Source organism: Ambystoma mexicanum, chromosome 1q (genome assembly GCF_040938575.1).
Source record: "Ambystoma mexicanum isolate Mex_15411 chromosome 1q, UKY_AmexF1_1, whole genome shotgun sequence".
Lineage (NCBI taxonomy): Eukaryota > Metazoa > Chordata > Amphibia > Caudata > Ambystomatidae > Ambystoma > Ambystoma mexicanum.
The window spans coordinates 503,248,013-503,267,917 of NC_090922.1; the positions used below are offsets into that span (position 1 = coordinate 503,248,013).

Genomic DNA, 19,905 nt, shown 5'->3' on the forward strand with positions numbered 1-19,905 from the left:
GATAATAGGTACACTTCTAACTTCAACCAGGGCACGCCATTAGGCACACTTCTAAATTTAACTTTGCACAGAGAGGATATTAAGCACTCTTTAGATTCAACTTTGCACAGAGAGGATAATAGGCACACTTTTAAAGGCAACCGGGGACGCTACTAGGCACACTTCTAAATGTAACTTTGCACAGACTGGGTATTGGGCGCACTTCTAAATTCAACTTTGCACAGAGAGGATAATAGATACACTTCTAAAGGCAGTCACACACGCTATTAAGCACACTTCTAAAATCCACGATGAATTTCCGCTTTATGAAAGCAACTATACCACTATACCACAGACATGCTGAAAAAGTGAACTTCTCTATGCAATGCTATCCGAGTATGGGGATTTTTACAATAGTTTTAGCTTCTAGGGTTGAGTGGTAGGGTGGTATGAATTGCTTCTGTCTCTGCCCTTGCCACACTTACTTGTTGTTGGCTTCTTGCTTCTCCTGCAGATTGTGATGCCGGAAATGCATCGTCGGGACAGGGCCTCCGTATCCTTGTCCTTTACTGCCTTTTTATCGTGTGTTCTGTCGTGTTTTCTGCGCAGGAGTTCATGTGGGACTCCTGGCGGTGCAGCTCTCTCTCTTTTGGTTTGGTGAACAGACCCATGGGATACCCTTATGGCACCCATGGGTGGGGGGTACAACCCTGTGCCCCTAGTGTATGTTTTTGGGCACCTGTGGGTGGCCCACAGAGCAGGGTATGGGCTGGTGGCAGCTCCATGCTGAATTTGACAGGTGCTCTGATTATCCTTTTTTTTGGGATACCCAGGCCCTGCCACTGGAATCAGTTGATTCCTGATGGAAAACAAGATGGCCCCTGTGGCCTCTTGCCTTCTATTGCCTGTTACCTTGTTTTCCCAAATTCCTGGGAAGCCCCGACTCTGTCCCTTCCCCCTGACTGGCTGTTGGGTGGAAGTTCCATATATGGTGGTGTTGTGAAGTACAGTCCAGACTGGCTGGAGCCTTCCCAGTGACTGTATGTTGTGGGTACACCCTGTGGGTGGGACCTGGGTGAATGGGGTGTGTGACCAATATGCACTTCTTGTTGTGGCTTTCTGGTTTCTGGTATGAGAGGCAAAGACTTGAGACAGCCCCGCCCGAAACTGGCCTGAATACAGTGTGTAGTGTTGAATGGCTGGGTACTTGTCCCAATCCACATTCCTTGTTGTGAGTGTCTGAGAGGGAGGAGGATGGCCTGAATGCAATGTTTGCCTGATTGGCTGACTGACTGCATGAATGCCCTTCTGTATGATTGGTTGCTGAGAGTAACCCAGCAGTGTGGATGAGAGACAGGATAGTATATCTGGGGAACTCTCACCACTGGAAATTGTTCAGAAGCTGTGTCTACACTTGAAGAGTAACTGGAACTACTGATCCTCGACACCCAGCTGGAAGAAGAAGACTTGCTGTTGCATTTGCTTCGACCTGATCTGAAAGCTGCCGAATTCGTCGAAGATTGATCCGAGAGAGGACCTGGTAAGGCGCCCTCTTCCCGTGCTCCGAGGGACCATCGAGCACCGCTAACCTTCGCCGAAGCTCCCTGGAAGTCAGACCCTCGAAAGGCTGCCGACCGCTGAGGAGAACGAAGTGAAGCACCCAGACTTCGCCGTTGTCGAAGTCCATTGCCGTCGACCAGGGTTCGCAGGGTTGTGTGACTGCTGGAGGCCTGTCAAAGTTGTGTTGCCCAGACGCGGGGACCGTTTGACGCCATGCTGCCGACGACCGGAGCCGCCCGCTCCTTTGCCTAAGAACACCTGAATCGAAGGACTCCCTTGTCCGTAACGTCGACCGCTTTGTCCTGCCGGAGAAAGTCAAGGCCGCCGACGCGCCGAGGAGAATCCGCCGGTGGGTTTCCCGCCACCAAGACTTCGACGACTCAATGCCCTTGCTGGGCCACAGTTCTTCTGAAACTCTTTGCGGTCCTGAACAATCAATCGCTGAGGTCCCCCGCACACCTCATCCTCGCAGGACGTCGCTGACGAGCACCGCCTGGATTGACGTCGTGGTCTCGGCACCCTCTAACTTCTCATCATCGACTCCTGCTTGAAAGGGGGTCACTCAAGAAGGATCCGTCGACGTTTCTTCGAAGAACTCTACTCCACCAGGTACATTGGGGGGGTAAAGATATTATAGGAGAGAATAAGAGTATTGAGCAATATATGGACTGGGCTTGTGCTATATCTTTATTTTCAGGTTGCCCAGGTAGGGGGATCTCCACACAGAAATGTGCTAAGTGGTAGAGGCCAGTATTCTGCATATTGTTTCAACCATCTCGCTTTCCCCTCCTATCTCTATTGCTGGTTTCCTTGTTATTGATCTGTGTGACATTCTAACAGTATAGTTGATGCGCTTTAATGAGATCTGATAATATTGGTGGTACCACTTTAGAATTGTATATATTTACCATTGTTGATTTCCAAGTACAAAGTGCGTTATTGTGATCATGTACATACCTTTTGAATATTAATTATATAAAGACTGTGTTTTCAGTAATACAGTGTGTGGATATTCCTTTGTGAGGGTTCGGGGACTACACTGTACTTAAGAACCAGCCTGCATCACCTCCTGAGAAGCTAGGCCTTGATTGCTCGTCCATTGCTACCAAATGGAGAATCTTGGCTGAGGTCCTCTGTGCCTCTCCTCTACCATATAGAGAGCAGAAGTACAGGCACTCCCCACCGGTATCTTTACACGGATACCTGCAGATACGGTCAGGAACAGTCAAAATGGAGTCGTCCTTTGCCTTGGGTCCTTAGCCGATGGGCTGCCGGGCAGAGGGCTGCCCTGGGAGGACTGGCAATAACTGGGAATCTTCTTGTCTGGGTGAATCAGAGGGGAGGCGGGTCGGGAGGCGGGAGGGAGGTGAATCAGGAAGAGGGTACGGGGAGGGAAAGGGGAAGGCAAGGGGACGATAGGGGGTTCTGGGGCCTAGCAAATGGGCAAGGATGGCTTGGAATGGGGGCACGCAGTTCACAAACACACTCACCAAAGCAGCGCTCGGATTTAAGAATCTGGTGATCTGGTCTAGCAACGCCGTAGAATCCGAGCGCCTCTTTTGTGCCAAACAATCTGGTGAGTGTGTTTGTGAACTTTGCCTGCCTGTGTGCCCTCATTCCAGGCCATCCTTGCCCATTTGCTAGGACCCAGACCCCCCTATCGTCCCCTTGCCATCCCCTTTCCCTCCCCGCACCCTCTTCCTGATTCACCTCCCGCCCGCCTTGTATATACGATTGCTGCGTGTCTGCTGCCCTTCTTTCACCTCATACGCCGACAGTTTTCAGGGTCACATCGCCCGTCTCGGAGCCGCCGAAAAAAGGTGCCAGCGCTGGTCGGATAGTCGGTCAGCCTGTGGAGTGGAGCCCGCGAGATGCAACCAGGCGGGAATGCAGGCTCCGCCGCCTCTGTGGCCCCGCCGGCCTGCCGAGACAGCAGGCTCCCGTGGCCACAGCGTGGATCTCATCCTCGGGTCGCCTCCCCAGCTCGGGGCGCTGAAACTTGCCAGCTGTTTATCTTGGGAGGGCTGATCCGATTTCGTCCTCTGAGATTCTGGCAACAAGTACGTGTCGCATGGGTATCTTGGGTAGCCCCGAAGTAGGATATTGAGCTAATCAGGATATTTGCCGGTGAGGAGCTCGGCTATCAGGCGGCCAGCTTGCGTGCGTGCAACAGCACCCCCCCAAGAAGCCTTTGCCTTTTAAAAGGGTGCCCCAACCCCTCTATATTGAGGGAGATACAATTCCAAAACAACCCATTATCCCTGCAGCACTGTAGAGAGATTGTACTGGAGACCCACTCCTCCCCAAATGGTCATACCATGTTCCATAAAAATCAATTATGATGGGTAGCAGTGAGACTCTGTACTGGTGTGGCCATCAAGTAGTGTGTGGATATCAGTTGTCATCTTTTGGATCCGTATGTATCGACATGTAGTCAGACCTAAGCTAAAGGTTGGCATATGACCCAAGTGAGTCTGTAGCCTTTGCACTATTAAAACACATTCCCCAAAAACAAGCCAATAAAAGAGAAAAATCAAACAACTTCAAAGAACATTGAGGCCTATGAACAGGGCCCCAATATAACGTGGACGAAGCCAGTGCAGTGAGTATCGGAGGGATAAAAAAGAAGTCTGTCCTGAACACACAGCAGCCATTCCGGCCCATAGTGGGGCACTAAGAGCATTAACTGCATGATCAGTCAGAGGGCGTAAGACTGGACGTCGTGTACACTGATGTGGTCAGTGCTCCAGATAAGATTTGGAGGCTGGCGTATTTTACTCCCTATTTTTTAAAGTTAGGAGTAAAATGTTTTTTAAGGAGTAAAAATGTAAGTCTAATTCCCAAAGGGAGTATTTTATAAGCGGGTAAAAATAGGTTTTAACTAGAAAACGGAAATGTTTTAGTATAATTAATTATTTTTTTGAACCTAGTTATTTATATACATTAAAAGATACATGTTTATCTTTTCTGATCAGGAAGTAATACTAGTAGCTTCTTCCAGTCGTAATATGTGCAATACTGGTCCGAACATATCCATGGAGCTGTGTAGGTGAAAGCAGGGGAATAAGTTTTCATGTGTCTGTTTCCTATTTGTTGTTGGGAATAATTTTACTCCCTATTTTAATTTTTTTGGGGAGTCTTTGCCTATTTTTAGGGAGTAAAAGTGGCCGATACACCCCTTATCTGTTGGGCTGGATGTAGTTGATTGCCCCATGGGATGGTATAAAAACATATGACCCATCTAGAGTCGACCCAAGGAGGGCGGTATAGTGTGGACTATTTCCAAGTTGAGCCATATATCTCTATTGAGCACGGGTGAGCGTTCACGATACAAATGCAGCATGAGAAAACACCAGTATTTATAAAAGGTACCGTTCCCTGAAAGGCCAAGCGGGTAGTAGTGCCTGTCTGCTAGGCTCATGATGGGTCTGATAATCGCTATAGTGAGGAACCTGGGTCACCTGAGGGCCTACACACTTGTGACATCTTTTTTTGTCCACATTCTGCCTTGTGATCTTGATCAGGGCACTCGGACACAGTCTACCCTCCCCAACTCCCCACTTCCATTGATTACGCATGAGCTGATCACGCAAGGCGGAAGGTTCAGGGGGCGAGCATGGGTGTCGATCTGGCAGTTTTGGTATTACTACCATGTGACTAAGTCAAGTTCTGTCAGGAATGTCCATGCCCCCCCGGGTTGTTAAAAGAATGCCATTGTCTGTTCAATTGAATGTTCCAGACAGAGGGGAATCTGAGGTTATGGCGGTGGTCAGAGCCTTTCAGTGCATCAAAGACTGGATTAAAGCCCTTCCTTTGTTGTTAGACTCCATGGAATAGTCATTGAAGATCCTAACTGTTGCAGTATCTACTTGTAGGGTGCCCACTGTACGATAAATGTTCAAAATTGCCACTTTGTGTTGAAAGTTCAGTAGCCGGAATGTGATAATGCGGAGTCTCTCATTCATCTGTTGTTTGGGAATGAGGACACGATGAGCTTGCTCGTAAGTGAAACTTCTAGGATCATCCAGGTTCATCATGTCACAGAAGTTGTATAAAAAACTTTTGATGTCAGTTCCTTCCAAATTTTCAGGCACCCTGACCAGACGTAAGTTGTTACAGCGTGATCTGTTTTTGTGGTCCCTGATTTTTGCGCCAAGGCTTTGGACCTCCTTAATGAGGGCATTGACATCAATAGTTGTTATTTCCTGATTGTCTTTGAGCGCACCTATGCACTGTGTGTTGTCCGTAGTCCTCTCAGCTTGGAGATTAAGGTGTCCATTGATATCCTTGAGCTCTTTCATGATATCTTGGACGGTACCATGGGTTTCCTGTGTGCCTTGACCAATCTTTTTTATTTCAGCCAAGATGGCCTGCAACTGTGTAGGAACATCCATAGTATCTCTGCACCTTGTGGATCCTTGCAAAGATGTTCGGTCAATAGTTTGCACACTTCTCTGCTTCCAACTCCGAAGAAAGGTGGGCCATAGTACTCAGGAGTGACCCCAACCCCACTGCAAATCAGTTATGCGTGCCCTATACAAGGGGCCTCCACAGTGGCTAATAATCTTTTTATTGTGGTATGTTGTCTTCCCTTTTTTCGAGGTTGCCTCTTTTCTATTTCAGCATTGCGCCCTACTCACATGTGCAGCAGTCAGTCTCTGTGCTAGAGGCGTGGTCCATGTTGTTCAGGGCAGGCCGAAAGGCACAGGAGGGGCTGCCATCACCTTCAGAGATGTTAGGGAAGCAGATGACTGTTCATATACTGGTGAAGCGGAGGTTGATATCCAGCCGCCATAGCATAGTTGTGCTAGTGCAGCACTCTGGTCCTCTTCCTCACTTAATTCCCCTGCTGTCACAACGTCACTCCATGCGGGTCGTGTGGGTTCCCGGTGAGCTCATACCTCCAAGCCAGTTTGGGTGTCAATGGCACGTTGTGGAGCCGCACTACCGATGCCTGCCACTGCCTCCATCCAGCGGGGAAGACCTACGGGGGTGCTGGTCTGTGGTTGCCGATCAGGTGCGCAGAGCGGTTGGCAATCCCGGGTGCAAGGCCGCAGTAGCACTCGCGTCCACGATCATGGGCCTTGGTTGCTGTGGCTGATTCAAAGCGGCACCCTTATCCTACGCTCCGTCATTTGCTGCATCGGCAGGAGGGTTCAGTCTTGGTCTGCAGCCACCTTTCAGCAGCAATCAACAGCGAGCCGAAGGACAAAAATGCATGAAGCGTGCCACCCGAACCAGAGGTGTGAGGGACCCTTAGCTGAGCTCACATCCCATAACGGCAACCTTGAGCAGATATAAATCTAACAGGCCTGTCTGTTCGTCTCGGAGGATCGTTAGCCTGTGGCCATCTTGCTCAGGCTCTTGAGCGCAACCCCCCGACCCCCGTTTTACTTTTTTGATTTTCATTGACTTTTATGAAACGCTCCCTGCTGTCCTTCACTCTCAACCCCTGCTTCACTCTGCCTCATCCGTATTCCTTCACCATGCTCTTTTATCCCTTCTCTTAAAAGCAACTTTAACTAATTTCTCCCCTCGCTGTTCCGTTTTTACCTTATTTTCTTCTGCTATCTTTGAGCTCCAGTTATATATCACATAGATGTTAACCTTATCCACTCCTTTGTAATCTTGGATTTTTCCCGTTATAGACCCAGGAGGACTACAAGTTATAGAATGCAAATTTACAAACAGGACTGGACTAGTGTCTCCCAAATGGAATAAATGTTGACATGTATGATATAAGGTCAAATGCTTTAAGAAGCACACTACAATAGGTTATAACAATGGTCTGAGCGATCCTGCGAGTAGGTGCTTTCTGTGAGAGAAATGGCAGTAGAATGTGGTCTGATGGGGAATGCAATGGAGCATATAAATGGGCTGGAAGACAGGCAGACAAGCAATATGTAGCAAATGGGGGAAGCCAGGTTGGCGGTGTGGAGGGTGATTGGAGAATACCCAAGCTTGTGGATAGATATGAAGACCAGTAGGAGAAATTAAGTGATCAGCAATGTACAAATCACCATTTGTCATGGAGGTGATTGTTACGGGTCAGAGACCAACAGGCATGGTTGTAAAAAGTGTGAATTGAAAACTTAAGCATTTGACCAACTGGGCAAAGGGATAGCGATGGAGCCAAGACACTGCTAGAAGAGCAATTGAGTCTACTTCTGCTAGACTATAGATACTAGTTTTGTGGGGGCATAGTTGCCTGAAGCTCATTACGTTAAGTCCCACTGCTGAGGAATTGGAAGTAAATTGATGTAGCTTTAGCTTTTTGTCTAAAAGAACCCTAATAGAGGGAGAAGTCCACTGCCTGGATAGTAATGCTGTAGGCATATGGGCAGGGAAGACTATCGCTCTGAACCGAGGTTGGTCATTTGACGAATCCCTGATAGCTCCTGGTTTTCCTTCTAGGCTGAAGCAAGTGCGCACAAAGACCAACTCTCCTGCCTGCCACCTTTTTCATGCAAGGCCAAGTGGGCAGTGTGAAATAACCTGGGGGGCATGTGTTGCAATATTCATAGGTGTACCATAGCATTAGGATCCTGCCTTAATGATTATGTCCCTTCCTTCTTCTGCGCCTCGGGTGAACGAATGAGTCCATGTGCCTGAACACCACTTTAACATGCACTATGATTTCATTTAACAAACGTAATATATTTTGGGAGGCAGCCCTGGTTCACTTCTGTTGAACATATTGGACAGGCAGGAACAGCAGTGGGCTGGTGACCATTGGTCATCTACTTCAGCATCAACTGGCCCCATTGAACATATTGGTAAACAGCCACCCACAATGTTCTCTGGTTTTTGCAAACCCAGGATAAGCAACTTGAGGGAAGCCCAGCTCCACCAGACTAGATTGGTCACTATCTTGATCACCTGTGCCACTTGACACGCCATCCTGGACTGCTTTCGATCCACTCACCTCTTTCCTAATTCCCACCTTAAGCTGTCTTCAACAGTATGTTGTTTTTTCTATAATGCTCGATACCACAGTTTTTCATAGCTCTGTGAACAAGTTGTTACTATTACCCAAAGTGATGGTACTCATTTTGCTGACCTTAAAAGGATAAAAGGCAATCAGCCCTTCAGAATTCAGGGATGTACACGCAGGTTGTACACAGATCTTCGGAGATCCACCTATAGTGTGTAAGTAGTTATCCACTTGCTTAGCAGGGGGAAAAGTTTACTTTTCTGCCACCCACAAATAATTTGCTAGCAAAGTAACTCATTAGTAGGAAACGCCTTGCGCTCATGAAACCTTAAGTTGGCCCTGCTGAAAACCATGCCCCACTTTTTCCACCTAACTTTACGCTTCTTTGTCAGATTTAGGCAAAAACAAAGGTCTCTACTTGTCCCCTAAGATGGTCTCCATTTATTCTGGGTTGTACTTTCATAGTCACTCTTAGTACTGAGGGGACTAAGACTTAAAAATGCACGCCAATTGAGCCATTGCTGCCTTTAACCGTTGTTTGACATTGGCATGCAGCCTGGTGTGATGAAATGTGTCGTCCTCCAATGGTAAGAAGAAAGCAGAGAAGTAGACGGAGACAGTTTTGTACAGTGAGTAGTAGAATAGGGTTTTACTCGAAGATTAAGCCTAATGTATGTTCACTTGGAAGTAGACAGAGTTTGATACTCGACTTGTGGCTGGCTTTTGGCTTTGGGAGGTCTAGTTGAGGCCATCCTATTGTAATGGACCAAAGCTTCCCAAGCTCTGCTATAGACCATGACATACAAAGGACTGCTCATAGTAAAGGTCTGGGTAAAAACATATTTGCAATGCAAGCCCCTTCTGATGGGATTCTGATGCTGTGGGAGGGCAGAAGCCTTCCAGAGCCAGTGCATGTGGTGGTGTTTTTTTGGTTGAATGTTTTCAGTTGAAGTTGCTTTATTACATTACTGCTCTTTTGGGTGAAGTATGAGTCACCTTAAAACCATCTTACCTTCATGACAAACTCAAACCCATCACCCACACAAACACCAGACAAGCCAGCCAACACCTCCTACACATTGCACTCTGCAACTCGCATGCACGCAAAACGAGCATTTACCCACTGGGCACCCAGGGCATGGAACACCACATACGGACTGCATCCTCATCACCACTTTCACAAAGAGCCTCAAAACATACATGTCTCCCCACACATAACACTGCCCTCCTCCACTACTACCATTTGTCTATCTTAATCTTCCTATACTTTCCTGAAAACATTTGGTAACTTCTTTTTCAGCTCCCACCTTTTCAATATTTGAACCATGTAAGATGCTCCGAGACCCTCTGGGTAAGTAAGGACCACCAAACGTCCAGCATAATTCCCTGAAAATATCACTCAGGAGAGTTAGGCGGTCTGAGGAGAGGAACACCTTTGCTTAGACTGTCTGTGCTCGGAATTGTCAACCTCCTGAATTTGAAAGGTTGATAGGTGGTGTCTTGCTCATGCCCTTGGGCAACTGTACAGGATCCTGAAGGAATGAGACCTTACTTACCACCCCCCTCGCTGCCTGTTTATATGAGCCATTGAGACCTGGTTGTCAATTCTGTCCAGTATGGCCATGTCTTGCAGCATCAGTTGGAAAATCTGAATATCAAGCAGAATAGCATAGCGGAAAGCTCCTTCCAGTTTTAAGACGTTGCCTGCTGTTCTTCTGGCTATAACCCCTGAATCTCCTGTTCTACATAGTTTGCGTCCCTGGTCCTTGCACTGGCATCTGTGGTAGCTTTGTAGGTAGAGGGAAATATCTGAAGGGACTTCCTTTGGCTAGATTGTCCAGGTCCAACTACTATTGAAGGAACTGGTGGGCCTCTGATGTAATAATCAGATACTTGAAACTATGTGACTCGGGCCTCAAAAGAGGATGCAGGTGAAGCCTTGCCCGTGGGAAAGTGAATACTGCTATTGCCTAAGCCCTGCCCTCCCCCTTGGCTATGAAACTAAGGCAGGCCGTTAACATTTCCTGTACCAGAATGACTGACGGAGACCTCTGTACTTTCAGTGCTCTTTCCTCTGGCTGTTCCTTAAAGTGAGTGACTTTCACAGGATGTAGTCTTCCTCCGGTCTCCACCCCGTCTCCTGCTTCCCAACCACCTCAGTGAGAAAATCGGGACAAATGTGTTTGGGAATTTTGATCAAATACTTTTTCCTAATCACACATTTGGCATGCCTACAGTTCTGATCTGCTATCCTATTGCTTTTGTGAATTCACAAGATGGGTAACCATTTTGTGGGGAGACATGTTTCATTGTAGTGCGATAAGAGGTTCCAGTGGTACAGGTATTTTCGGGTTTGTTTGTTTTATTATTTATAGCGCACAAACTACTCCGCCTGCAGCTTCTTAAAGGTGTTATATTGGTCCAAATAGATTTTATTTATAGACCCAGCTACAGAGTCACCTAGGCCTTCCTAGTGTGGAAGGCTGATGCACACGTATTATAAATGCCTTGTCATTTACTTTGGCACCTGACATCGCTGAATTGGACCCAGCTTGTAAATCTGGTGCTTAGCTGTAGTAGGCCTCGCTACACTGTCAAGCTTGCTTTCTGTATCCGTCCATCTACTGCTTTTTTCATTTTGTCTGTCTCATTTATTTGTCACTCTCGTACCCCCCTTATTCCAGGTTGCTCCTTCATTTTCTTTCCCCCCCTCTGTTGCTTTCTTTCTCCCCTTCTTACTTTCAATTTTTCACTTTCACTTCTTGTACATTGTCTCTTAATGTTGTATTTTCTTTCTTCTTAACCCCCAGATCTGTGCCATGTTTTGAAACTATACTCTGAGCTTGTGACCCAAAAAATAATCCCTGCAATTTCACTGGCACTCCCTTCCCCCTTTCACCATCTACTATGCACCCATCACTTGCCAACCCATCCTCATCTCTCACCCACTATGCGATCATATCCCGCCTGCCCTGTTTCGTCTTTTCCACCCATCCATCACCTTGCTACATTGTATACAGTGTTCGCAATGTTGTCCTTTTCTTTTGTTTCGTGTGGCTACGTTTTTCTAATCTCTTTATTAATCGATTACCTTCTTGATTCCCATATTTGGCCCCAAAGATCTGGAATGCGCTCCCCACTTCCCTCAGAGCAGAGACTTCTAGCTGTGCCTTTAGAAAAAAACGTAAAACTGCTCTCTTTAACTAAAACGCTCGCTACTACATGTTTTACAAACTGTCCGATGCAATTGTACAATAATTATGCCTGTATTTATTTTTTATGTGTAACTAAGTTCTGATGACCCTCTGTAACAAGCACCACGATGCCCCCGAGCTGCTGCGCGCTCTGCAAATACAAATAAATAAATACATTATTGCTTTGCTCTCCTGATCTGTCTCCCTGTCTATCAATTGAGCATCTTCTTATTAATTATTTTATTTTTATTTATTGTGATTCTGGTTGTGCATAGTCAACCTTACACAAAATAAAAAGAAACCTAATATTTACAAATGTGCAAACATATTACATACATGAAAGGAAGAATTTTAGATTAAACATTATTTTTTTGTCTTTTTTCCCTCGTGATCGCGATTTATTCTTGGTTTGCCTCTCTCCCCTAGGTCCCCTTGATGCCCTTCTTCTTTTTCATTTGCTTTGCATTTATTTTAAGTGTGTCCATGATCTTGCTCTCCCCTTTTCCCCTCTTGTCTCTGTCTATAAATCCACACATACTCTCCAATCCAAATTACATTTCTTTCTTGCTGTTCCTAAACCCCATTGTGCCCAGTCTCGCTTTAACTCCTTTTCGCACCTGGCTCCAAGCGCTGGAACTAGTTGCCTCTTCTCATCAGATCTTTACCTTCTTTCACAACCTTCTGTTTGCGTCTCAAGCCATATTTTGTTCCTTGCCATAATATTTTAATCTTATTGTAATCATCTTTCAGTTATGTACAGTAAAAGTGCTACATTAATTCAATACACTAAAATACACAATTTCCTAGTAGACTATACCATCATGTTACCACCCACCCACCTTTCACCTCTTCATTGTTTACTACTCAGCAGTCACCTCCTACCACCTTCTTCACCATACTGTCATTTCCAAGCATTCAGGTTTGACCACTTTATTACCTCTCCCATACTTCAGAACCAGCACAACACTAGTATCCACATACATATTTAAACCACTGTCCTGAACACCAATAACCTTAATTCCCCATCACCCTTTTTTCTCTGCTTACCTTGCAATGCCTTCTGCTTCCTCCTTACCTTACCAAGATCCTCAACACATCTGACCAGAGCAGCGCCACACTCTTGACCATCCAGGAGACCTTCAAACAATACATCTGGGCCATAGCCATCACCATATACTCCCTCCCCCCCTCCCCCCAGAGTCAAAAATGCTACCAATATGGTTTCATGTGTAATATCCCTGATGTATTTATCCCCCATTCCCAAACGTTTCATTTTTTTTTGTTATTGTTTTTAAGACCGGTGGTGCAGCAAAATGCAGTTGGAGCCCCCCCTGCAACCTCTTGATAAACCCTAACCCCACCACCTACCCCTAAAAACATGATCCCTACTTCCAAACTTAATATCTTTTCCCTTTTTTATTTAAATTATATATTGTAGGTGTATTTGTTGGCGATGACTATTCTGCAGAGAAAAAATGTGTGTGGTGAATATAGAGTACTGACATTACTGGGCATCCAAACTGACTTGCCTAACATACAGGGGTCTCAGAAGGGACCCTTCCCAACTCTTCAAATCACAGCTAGCATACAAATGACCTAACTTTCACCAGCACTGACACTAAGGAGTCGAGGTAGGCCGAAAGCTTGTACACGCTATGCCATTGAAACCACTCTCGCATAATAAACGAACAGAATTGTGCCAACACGGACACCGAGGAGTTGCACAGACTGATCAAACTGTGTCAACTACAAGAGCATGATCTCCACTTCAAATGAGACACTTCATGAGACCAACCCAATTAGAAAGAACTATGCATCACTCAGAGAGCATAGACCGCTCCCAGAAGCCACGAAAATGGCAAACATTGAGCTAGATAAAAATATATTTTTTAAAATAGAGCCTCCATGAATATTGCTAGCTGGTGTGCGTTTTGGAGGTTATTTCCATTTCTTCACATGCTCATTGCCTTGTAGGTTAGCTTCTGTTGTGTGCATTTTTTTTCTCACCCATCTTACTTCTCTAATAATTGGGAGAGTTCTTATTCCTCTTTCATATACTCTCTTACAGTGAGTACGCTTACGTGTCGCAACATACACAAAGGGGCAGAAAGTGCCGTTGGCCCCCACCTCCCCCCGCCCCAAAATCATTTTACCTTGTTCCCGCTTTCAACATTCACAGTTCCTTGAAGGTGGATATTTGCTTTTGAACGAGTGAGAGGGCAACCTCTAAAAGCGGGACAGTAGACTGTATGAACCTTGTGGCTCAGCCTCCCTCCTTCCACGCAGAGGAACTTTTAAAAATAGATGTAGGCTTTATTTATTTTGTATTTTATTTTTAGATGTTAAAGCGCAGAACAGGAAGCTCTCAGCAGCTGCTGCTCCTCCACTGCCACTTAACGTACATTGGGATGTCGTTTGAGGAATCCAGCCCGTTGTACGATGCAAATCTGGGGTAAGACCTTCCCATTATTGTGATGCAGACCTTTGGGGAACCCTGCCAACCCCCCCCGCCTGCCCACCCCCCACTCCTCCATCCCCCTCTTGCTTGGATACCGAAAGTAAACGACGCTGTTCTGGGACAGGAGCAGAGGTTTTTGTTTTGTTTCTTTTTCCACACGTTGAATGTGTGAGCGTAGCAATACCCTGCAGAGCGAGGTGACTGGCTTCAGTGACACACCCTGTATTCAGGTGCGGGCTGTGTAAGACTCCGACATCTCCTTTCTTTCCCTACTCACATCGCCTCCACTTGTGAGTTGCAGGGCCAGGAATGCAACGACCATTAATGAAGTGCACTCTCACAGGGACCATACCTCGACATTGAGTACTAGGACTTCGGGGGAATAAGACCCTGTCCTGCAGTGGCTGAAATCATTATCTGCTTTGGATCTGGCTAATGGCGATTTCTATCTGTGAATCCAATGCTGTTCCATTGGATCACCAACTGTACAGGTCAGACCATCTTGGACGGAGACCACTAATACTCCTACGTCCATTTTAATTTTTGCCCGCACGGATCATTGGAATAGGACGAAATGTCAGAATAAAAATTACTGACCCCACCAAAAGACCTAAAACGCACACCATGAAATGTTCTAACTACCAACAGTTCGAACTTTTCGTGTTGTGTTTAGCGTTCTCGGTGGGGTCGGTAAGGGAGTTGGAGGGGTGTCCCCCCACAACACCCCAGTCACTACAGTGAGCGGGGGTGCGGGGAGACACCCACCCAGAAGAAAAAAAAAAAGCCGGGTGCTGCGGGGGTGTCCCCCACAAACCCACACTCACTATAGTATACAGTATAGTGAGCCAGGTGTTAGTGAGCGGGATGTTGCGAGGGACACTCCCACAGCTCACCCGAGAAAAAGTAAAAAAAGAAAAGAAAAGGATCCTGCAGTGCCATCACGGAAATGAAAGGGAACCCGCCTTGCAGGACACTGCGTGTCTGAAGGAACGATAAGTAAGGGGGTGGGGGTGAGTGAGGGTGTAAGTGAGGGTGTGTGTTTGAATCTGTGTGATTTGTAATGGAAATGTTCGCATGGGAAATGTACAAACATTTTGTATTGCGTACATTTCCCATGCTAACATTTCTGTCGCGGGTAATTTACCCACGGACAAACCACGTAGATCCAGATCAGGATCATTGACCTTTTTCTCATTGAGAATCCATCCAAGTGCTCACTGGCTGTGTTACTCAGTATATGCATCCCTGGGAGTCACCAAGGCTCCCATGGCATAGTATTCCAAAGGTAACCTGTGGTTGGTTTTCTAGAGTAGACTTCCCTGCTTGACTCCTTGCGTGTGCTCCCTAGTGGTGGCATGTGTTTAATAATTTTGATAGCTGAACACAGTTGTAACAATTTTAGATTAGGGGAACAGAGACTTGCTCCGTGCAGGTCCAAAAATGGCGACTTGGATTTAGAAGGCAAGTAAGTCTTCTCAAGGGGGCAGTATTTACCTGGTAAAGCTGGAAACTTGCGTGTGCCATGTTTGGTTGGGGCCTTCCTGCGACTCGAGGTTAAAAGCCATTGACATATCTGGATGGGTGCCTGGGATTCGCCCTGAATCCACATCCTGTGTGTTTGCCTGGGAAAAAAGCCTGCTAAAAATGTGCATTGGTTGGATGTCTAATGTTGGTATGGTGCAGTGTGTCTGCTTGGTAGCTCGGTCTGTATCCAACTACCAAATAAGAATGGGGGAAGCTGAACCATACCGTTTTGTCAAATGCTGGGATTGGTCCGGAAGCAACGGGAAGGATGCCCCCCCCTCCCACCCCTTCCATCCACTACACCACCTGTGCCCCAAGTAACACAAATACTGTTTTACTGAAGGCTTCGTACTGCTGTGACCTAAATACGCCAAGACCAGGTTGAAGATTGCAGTGCTCTCTCCCCTGCACAGCCAGGTTATTCTTTACAGGACAAGATTCACCCCAGTAGAGGGTCTACAAATGCTATTCCTGATGAGACCCAGATACTTGGGGTTTAAGACCTAAATCTGCTAGAGCATCATTTTGTTTGTTCCTAAACTGCTGGGTCTATGCCTGGACTGACCTTTCCCCTGAGGCTGCAATCTTTTTTATGAAGCTCCAGCATCTGTTTCATCTCTTTAGCTCGGAGACCATACCTGAAATCTGTGACCGGATGTTGGTCACCAGCGTACTTGGTACCTATTTTTCTTAACTGCAAACTCTTCATAACCAGAAGATTGTTGGCTTGTTTTGTCTCGTAGACTAACATCGCGCCCAAGGGAAACCATTGGGCGTAAGCATTTAAAAATCGCAACCTGTGCTGACGCTGCCTAGAGTTTGACAGCTCCTTTAACCTGGAACTACTGGCTTTCATTTTGGTTTTGCCATTACTTAACATTGGATCTGTGACAATTGCGATAAACCTGCTTTACAGACACTGCAATTTTGGATATGAAGTACTTTTGTAAGCCACTCCAATTATGCTAATTATCTGCAACATTACATATATAAACATTTTTGCCCAAGCTATTTAAAGGGTATTTTTTCATTTCTATTTATTGGTGGATTCCCTTACTGTGTGTTAGCAAATGCTGCGCTGGACCTTACCTTCCCACATACACCTTGGAGAGTCTGGCACAGGAGCCCAACAAATGAAGCTTCAATTGGTGTTCCTCAATCCTCATCTTGGGGTCTAGGAAAATCCATCTATCAAGGTGCATTTGAGTTTCAAGCACATTATACGTGGGTGTTTGTAGCACATTATATGTAGATAAATGTTGCAGAACATCAGTGCCTTCATGGCGATATTCCATGTACATAACCCGATATAAGAGTAAAACATCTATTCCCCTAAGGAAAAAAAAAGATTCCTTTAAATTTTTTACTTGTCTTTATTACATTTTGTTTTAAAACCAAGCCCTCCTGCCACCTCTTTTCCCCTCATCCCCGGATCCCACACACAGGCACATTGTACACTTTGTGATTTACATTATACCCAAGATGCGCAGCCTCTGTGGGCACCTGGATTCCCTGAAGTAATTCTGCAAAAAGGACATGAACATTCCCCAGTCTCTGCTAAAGCGGGTCTTGCCCTTCTGAATGGGTATCGGGTAATAATATCCCTATATATATATATGGTTGCCGTATATAATGTCGCCGGGAAAAGGTAGTGGCGACATTATATATAGGTGACCATATATATAGGGATGGGGGAGCAGGGCTTCCATCTAATGTCCCCGCAAAAAAACGAGATTGTATGGCGTTATTTTTGAGGGGACATTATTACATGGAACCTCTGAATGGAGTACCACTCCATTGACACACAATTCCATATCTTCATAATCCAGTCTTGTTACACTGGAGGGTCTGATTGCTTCCATCTTTGTGCAATTGCCAATAGCGCCGCTAGAGACAGAGTCGCATAAGCCTTGCTTTGACTTTTGGCCATGTCTTTCCGAGCCTGTACCCAACCCCAGCATCACTTGATCCATGCTCCCACGTTCCTGCATGTCAAACACTTCTCACAGATTTCCCTTGACCTCCCCAGAATCGTTTCAGCTTGGGGCAAGACCACCAGGTATGAGCTTCCTCTGCAGGGCTCATGGAGAGGTTTAGCATCTCAGATTTCTTGGTATTTATTTTTAGGCCCACCACCGACCCGAACAATTCTAGTTCCTGGGAAATCCCTGGTATTGACCTGTCTGTGTCCATAACTCAAGTATCAAGTCGTCTGCAAACGCCATGACTTTATGTCCCCCGCCCCCACCCCCACAAAAAACGGGATACCCCTGATTTGATCCATCATTCGAATTTTTGCCAGTAGTATTTCCACCCTGGACTAGTACAAAATGACTGAATGTAAATCCCCCAAAACATACTGCTAAAGTCCCACACCTATAACTTGGCCTGAAGAAATGAGAACTTCTCTCCTGCCTAAGACAACTGTCAGAAACGCCTCCAAACACTTCACTGGTTTTCGATCAAACAGATGATTTGCTTCATCTGCTATCAAGAAAGCTTTGATCCAGCAACGATTTACTAATAATGTTATGTCATGTTGTGGCATTTGTATAGCACTTTGGCCTCGAAGCGCTGTGGGGATGAATGCTCTTCGGAAGACCAATGTCTGAGATTTGCGATATGAATGAATGATTTCTAAAATGCATGTATGCATTTTTAGCCCATGTGAATTTAGGTAGGGAATAGCTTGATCCCTAATAGCAGCATGTGGATAATGTTCATTCATATACTTTGTCATTTGTTATAGCGCTTTTCACCATAATTATGGTCCCAAAGTGCTTTTGGTTGAAAGAACTCGGAGGGACCAGAGTCCAAAACTGTGGCAGAATTTGGGAGGTGCTATTATGAGGGTGTGTATTTCAGCCATTACATTTATTCAAGAGTGGCCAAGACCCTGCTGGTCACCCATGTCTAAATAGAGCGTTATCGGCGTAGCAACGGTATACCATGGCCTAAAGGGGGGAGATATTGTGTTTAAGGGGAAGCTACAGTTTGAATTATTTTAGTTGAACGTAGTTTTATTCTTATGGCATAGGTAATGTGCAATGGTATTTGTGTTATATGTGCAGGGTGTGTGAAGTGAGCCTGTGGCTTCTGCTAGTTATGAAGATGCAGTGTGGAAGAGGAGAAATGGGTTGGCTGTCCAAACAACTTCTGTATCCTGGGTTGCATCTATGTATTGCACAAAAATGCAAGATATGGCTGACTAACAGAAATGGCTACAAGCAAGGTAAAGCTACCTTACACTATTAGGCTAAATGCAAAATATGGCTACCTTGCACAATTAGGATAACCACGATATATGGCTGGCTAACACACATAGGCTATATGGTGGGTTTTACTGGAGTACAGTAATGACTGTACTCCCTGCCCACACCACACTTACCTTCTCTGTCGCTGTGGGTTGTCTGCATCAGTCGTCCCAGGTGAACACGGGCAAACACGGAGTGGAGCTGCTTAGTCTGGAGCTGCCCGTTGCCTCTGACCTTTAGCCAACGACTGCTTGGGCAAGACTGCCCTGGGGTCCTTAGTGAAGAGGGGTGTTTCCTTCTGCTAGCCACCATTCTCAGCCCAGATAGGCATGTGAAGGGTGGGCAGAGGGTAGGGAAGGGAAAAGGAGGGAAGGAGGCAACGGGAGCACAGGGGAGCAAAAAAGAAAAAAAGACAACAGAGGGAAAAAGAAATTTAAACAAAGGCCCCAAAAAGGGGGATGGCGCGCAGGTGGCACTTACAAGTGCCACAAGCAGGATGCAATGCGAGCAGCTTGAGCTTGCCGCACAGCGTTGTTTCCTGGTACGAACCACCAATCGGAGGCTGGATGGGTGGACGATGAACGGGCAGGGGAGAGAGTAAGAGGGAAGGAGGCAATGGGATCACAGAGAGGAGCAAAAGAGAAGGAGGGGGGAAAAGATTAAACAAAGGCTGTGGGACGAGAGATGGGCTGGGGGCATTTACCAAGCTACCAGTGTCACAAGCACTACTGGATGCAATCAGATGACAGGATGGGTGCTGTGACCGATTGTCTCTAAAATCTTCTACCACCTTCCACTAAACACAGGAATCCCCCTCCTAGGGCAACCACTTGTTTATCAGTTACCACATTAACATTACTTGAGCTATGGAAAAGATCACTTCTTTTAGCTGCATCACCCCGCCCCCTCTGCCCACTCCGACATTAGAGGCTAACTTAGATTTGCAGTCCTGCTATTGATCAGATCTTGGGCTCTTCTCTCCAAATACACCCACTGAGAGTT

The 19,905-nt window shown here is 46.2% G+C and overlaps 1 protein-coding gene across 7 annotated transcripts in view; it reads left to right on the plus strand.

Moving 5' to 3' along the window:
- The window catches only part of LOC138529799 (zinc finger protein Xfin-like), a 241,714-nt gene that overhangs the window by 21,090 nt on the left and 200,719 nt on the right, over nucleotides 1–19,905 (plus strand). The window contains exon 3 of one of the 7 annotated variants that reach the window (XM_069640862.1): nucleotides 14,007–14,119. The exons of the other annotated variants lie outside the window; for them this stretch is intronic. The gene's annotated coding sequence lies outside the window, so the exon portion shown is untranslated. The remainder of the gene's footprint in view (nucleotides 1–14,006; nucleotides 14,120–19,905) is intronic. 7 annotated transcript variants of the gene reach the window in all.